Source organism: Lates calcarifer, linkage group LG17 (genome assembly GCF_001640805.2).
Source record: "Lates calcarifer isolate ASB-BC8 linkage group LG17, TLL_Latcal_v3, whole genome shotgun sequence".
In the NCBI taxonomy this organism is placed as follows: Eukaryota; Metazoa; Chordata; class Actinopteri; family Centropomidae; genus Lates; species Lates calcarifer.
Window position 1 is genome coordinate 22874959 of NC_066849.1, and position 6000 is coordinate 22880958.

Sequence of the window (6000 nt, forward strand, 5' to 3'; positions counted from 1 at the left end):
GAACTTAATGGACGCACACATTAACACAATGCAATGGGAATACACTACAAAACAAATGTGAAACAGTTGCCGGTACTGGCGCTGTAATAAATGACTCATTAGAAAGTGAGCCCACCCTCTTTGAGATTTATGACAGACCACTGTCAGCCACAGGAACAGCGTATACTGCTAGCCACAACCTCAGGAGACAGATGAAAATATTCACATTAACTGACTGGTTTATAAATCAAACAACAAATATTATCTTTTACGGAAAGAGCCTTAAAGCTGGCCTGTGCGGGTTAGTTAGCCGTAGTGACACCACGGGGAGCCTCCCGAGCCGCTCTCAACAGCTTTTCCATGTTTCTCCACTGAGGCCACTGTCTGGCTGTAGGTGGTTCCAATTAAAATACCTCTCCCTAAATGTTGTAAAACCTGCCTTCTCGGAGCAGGAAATGCCTGCCGTTAGAGCATGGTGTCACAGGGAGCACAAAGGCCTGTAGTGTGTCTATCTTCTTCTGATAAATTGTTTCTTGAACACTTTTGAGCTGTACCCACCCTGCCTAATGGTCCTGAGGCCCCAACAAAGGAAGTTCTGTTGTGTTTGCATGGCCAGGTCGGACCACTGTGTGTAATGCCTAGCAGGTGTGGAATATAAAATAGTTTGATAGTTTGGCGGGCGAACAGTTAGTACATTATTGTCAGGGGGGTCTGGGCAGGCAGCAGCACTTGGCTTAAAAGGTTTACTTTTAATGAAAGTTGAAGAACTGGCAGACACTCTTCCTATTCTGCTAATGCAGCAAAATAACCTCAGCTACTGACATTGAGCCTTCAGCACAGAATGTAAATAAGAAAGGCCAGCCATTTTCACTTCAGGAATCTGTCAGTCAGGTATGAAGCGACTCTGCTTTTATCACAAAAAACTTCTTAAGTGTAGTTACAGTAGTTAGCACCGTAGTTACAGTAATTTAACTGTCCCACTGAGATATACTAACAGTATTAAGAAAAAACACACATTCCTGTATGTTTTTGTTTCAACCCTGTCTCCAAGAAATGACATATATATACCGGTAATCTGTTTTATCCAATATCTTTAGGAAAAATCTTAACTGCTGCCTGCAAACATGTTTGTTCAGTGAAGGAAACATCCTGCAGTGCAGTTAGGTTTAGGAAACAAAAACACTGCGGAAAAGATTAGCAAAATAGTTTTTTATCATATAACGAAAGTCATGATCTCTCTCCAACCTTAACCAATGCTGTGATTGCAAACATAAAAACCTAAATTACACTGTAGTTGCTACAAGTGCCTGATACTGTATATCTTTTGTATGAATTACTGAAGGAAAAACAAATTAAATATGTTGTCAATCAACATTTTACAGATATACATAGAGCTGTAATTAAGATACGATAAGTTAGATAATTAGTAATTAGTGAGTATTTAATCATGGATTAATGCACAAATCATCTTCTCATTTAATCAATTAATCTTCTTGTTTATGAAGAGTCAGAAAATAGTAAAAAATGGCTCTTGTAATTCTGAAGTTCTTCTTTAAATTGCTTGTTTTGTGCAACCAAAACAAAAAAGGCAAATATTTGCATTTGAGAAGCATCACACTGAAATTTTTGTCACTTTTGATTGGATGATTAATTTCTGATCAAAATATTTGCAGATGAAATTTATGTCATTTGACTAATCAACTTATCAACTAAGTTCTAGAAAAGCACTGATGAAAGGTCAAATTTATCTTTTTGGTTCATATATAATAAAATAATAAAAAACAAAAAACCCTAACTGTTGTACAACAGTAAATTGTGAGTCTGTCTCAGTGGAAAATCCCTCCTGTTTTCACTAACTCTAAAACAAATGCACCATGGCATTCTTACTGTAAGTATGAACCTTAATGAAGTTAATTATCCTGCAGTAGGAAATACTGTATAAATTGCAACATTGTCTACTTTTTCTGAGAACAGCCCCGCCACCTCTCCTCCTCCTATGTTGCTTATCTTAATGTATCGAGCCATGTAATAAGCCCTGACTGGTCTCTGCCCGCTTCCCTCTTTGCTCCAGTTTACTCCCTGATTTTATACTCAACCACTCACAGCAGGTTGACAGATTACCTTTGGTTCAGAGCCCAAACGGACAGTGTCCAAGCCACGATAAACACAGCAGCCATTATTTCTGCTTCCAGTAATCTACCTACTCTGGAGCCAGATGACGTGAAGAAGATAACAGCACAGTGGCCGGGGCCGAGGAAAATGGAAGGTATTCAATCGCCCTCTTTTTACCGGGTCTGTCCGATAAAAAGCCGATATTGTTGCTTTGAAGTTGGTGTTATTTCTTCTTAACACCGTACGTCACTGAAAGCTGACATGATGGAAAAAGGAGGCCGAAAAAAGAGAAGCCTAATGTCCTAATTAAGATTGTACAGATTTGATGATGGAGCAGAGAGAATTCAATTGAAGCCATGTGTTCATTTTCTCCCCAAACCCCCTCCATGTGTTCTCTCTCTCCTTCTCCAAAAAAATCACTTCTCTGAGAGGACTCATTACATATCAGGAATGGTTATTGGTCCTTTGTTTGATCTGTAAATAAATTCAACATGGATAACACTGACATATACTGGTTACAGCACATAAATTACAACACTCCCCTCTACTCACCTAAAACTTGTGATCGCAGTGTTAAAGCCCACTTGAGAGGTAATGTGTTGGCAGGTTGCCGATTGCTAAGAGACGATCACAGGTTTGATCCCAACAACACTGAGTGGTTGTGTTTAGGCATGGGCCCTGTTTAAGTGTCTTTTAGCCAGACACTGAGGCCTTACCAGCCCTCTTTTTCATTTTAGAAAAACAAAATTTACATGAAGTGTTAGTCAGAAGAGAGCCCTCTCAGCTGCAGTAAACTAAACCCAGAGACTCTCTGTACAATTGTGTCTGTATAACCCGTGCCAGAAGAAGCAGCTGTGACAGTGTGTCTAAGCGAGCACACGTGTGTGTGCGTGTGTTTGAGTGTGTATTAATTGTGGAGTTCTGGTGACTGGGGAGAGGCCCAGGTGTTTGTTTATACTCACACCACCATAAGTGGCCATGGCTGGGGCCTGCTGCTGGGCTGGGCTGAGCTTGAAGACCAGGCGACAGGGCTTTGTGTACAGAAGCTGCTCAGTGTGCTTACATTTACAGAACTTGTTCAAGTATCACACTGTCATTGTCGAAACAGACCCAAACAAGCCACTGACAGACACAGCCCACACAGTTCTTTGGAGGACTCAATACAAAACATAACAGTGTGTGGGATTTTTTTTAACTGTGCCTTGCTCAGAGCAGTTGAGGACAGTTGAAGTTGAAGACTTTTTAAAATCAGTTTTCTAGTAAATTACATCAGTACTAACTTATGGATAAACTGTCATATGTAAAGTAAACTGTGAACAAATAAACATATTTATTAAAGGAATTGGAGGAGGAAAAATGGTTCAATAAACTTTAGCATTATTTGTAGAACACCTACTGTGATTAGTGTTAACTCAGCTTAAAATCTTCAAAAGCATTTCTATCCCTCAAAGAAGTTTTGAGAGAGATTTTGTACCCTGGTTATTGGGATTTTCGCCCATTCAGCCATAAGAGCATTAGAAAACTTTGGCACTGTGTTGGTCCACTCTAAAAAAAAATGTCCCTATGCACTTCATATTGTGCACTAGAGCAGTGTCTTGTTTCTCCAAATGTTTGCCACAAAGGTGGACACAAACTAGTATCTAAAATATAACTACATGTTGTAAAATTAGGATTTCCTGTAATCAAAACAAAGGGGGCAAACATAAAAACAGCACCAGGCCAAAAGTACACACAAGTGAGGATGAAGTGTGGACAGACGTGTCCACATACTTTTGGCCTTATAGTGTGAGCAGGTCAACTTTCTGCAGAAGGCTCAATTCATATTTCACACACATTATTTTAACAGAAGCAGATATTTTTACATTGTGCAGGTACTGAAGCTGCTTTTACTCATGTGTTACATGATCTGTCCTGATGGATGCAGCAGCACACTGATCTCCCCTTTATAATAAGTGCTTATAAAGAAGACCTTCTATGTGCCAATAGGGCAAAAAGCAATGGAAATATTACTGGATCTAATCTTCAGTCTAAGCAAATACTGTAGCTGCGTCTATCTAACACGAGCTGCAGACAATGTCTGGCTGGCTAGTTAGTTTCTCCAGGCAGCTGGGCTTAAACCACTACCTTGGAAGACAAGAGCCACGTGTTTTTATGGGAACAGTTCAGGTTAACAGTACAGCCATAATAAATTAATGGCTTCATGAAACAAATCTCATCACAACAAACAATACTGACGCACAAGAATATACAGATTCCTTTGTTGTCAGCAACATGGATACATTCATTTGAGACAGACATCATTTCAAATAAACTGCATAAGAGTATACAGTATACCAACTATAAGACAGTACCTTCAATTAGTCACCAACAACAAACCCTTTGTACACCTGATTGGACAAACCACTTGCTACCCTGTGATTGGTCTTTGCTTCACAAAAAAACAACAACAAAAAAAAAACAATCCACCAAAATTAGTTTCTAAATTAATCTGAGGTGGGAAATAGGCCATGCAGCTGCAGAGTCATGCCTCATTTTACATCTAAAACACCTAGTTTGAACAATTGTTAGCAAAGTTCAGGGAGTTTGCAAAAGCAGTGAGTTAGTTTTTATCTAAAAGTTTGCTGACTGGTCTGGTAAATATGTGAGCAAGCTGATTCAAAATCTCAAGTTCCAGGCATAAAGCTTGTAGTGAAAACTGAGCTCAAGAGATCTAAATTGACATGGCATGTATCTTTTAAAAGGGGCTATTTGTAAGTTTTCTCTGCCACTAAATGTAGCTTCTTGCCAGGAGCAGTGATGGTGATGGATGGACTGGATACTTAAGGAAAGCTATTGGAAAGTGATGGCTGGCTGAATTGGGGCTAGCTGCTTAGCATGCTAGCTTCTGTAGAGCAAAACAAATGATTGAACTAGAAGCTGAAACCTTAGTGTTACTTTTCACCACTGGAGACAGCTCTTGCAACTGAACAACACAAAGGTGACCATCAGCTGAAACTGTATTATTTGAATCCATGGAGGCTGTTTTCACCACATCTTTGAGTCAGACATGGCTTTCTGAACCTACACCATGTACAGTTACATGGCTGTAATTGTCCCCTTCGCCTCCATCACAAGACTTTTGTGCCTGTGAAACAAACTCAACAGTGGGGAAACTGGAAAGAGACTCTTTCTTGTTGAGGCATATTCAATATTTTAAGGACAAGGAGCACGTGCTGCCTTGCACTGCTTGAGCATCCACATCATAAAAACATTGCATGCATGATAACTCATTTTTCAAGTGCACGCAAACATGCACAGCTGAAGATTTTCAAGCTGAATCTCCATTTTCTACCCCTTTGAAATTCATAAAAAACATTCTTTCCCCTGAGCTGTTCTAAGATTATCAAAACATAACGTCACAGTAATCACAATGTAATTGTAAGGAATACAATCTCTGCACTGATCATGGTAAATTATGTTGAAAGAGTTCACTTAGTAATCATAACTACTCTAATAAATTAGGACCGTGTTTACTCAAGATTTAATGCAGCAATGTAATTTTATGGCAAAAAAAAAAAACAGCAGAAACAGTTATTTGTTGTGTTTTCAAGAATATGTGACTGTTGCATCTTTATATTTCTACTGATTCACTGCATCTGTGTAAGTCCTGTCTGAACACAATGCAACTATCAGGTCAGATTTTCTCAACAGCTTTGGCTAAACCAAATGCATCCAGGCACAAACCCCACCACACACATACATGCTTGCACACACAGTACCACATGAATGCACACAAACACTCATCCGCATGCACACATAACCTGCAACCCTCTCAGTCCTACAACACACGTGCACACACCCCCTCACCCCAAAATAAAATACTGTACTCAGGAACCTTAAAAACACCCATATAAAGCCATGCCCTGTCCA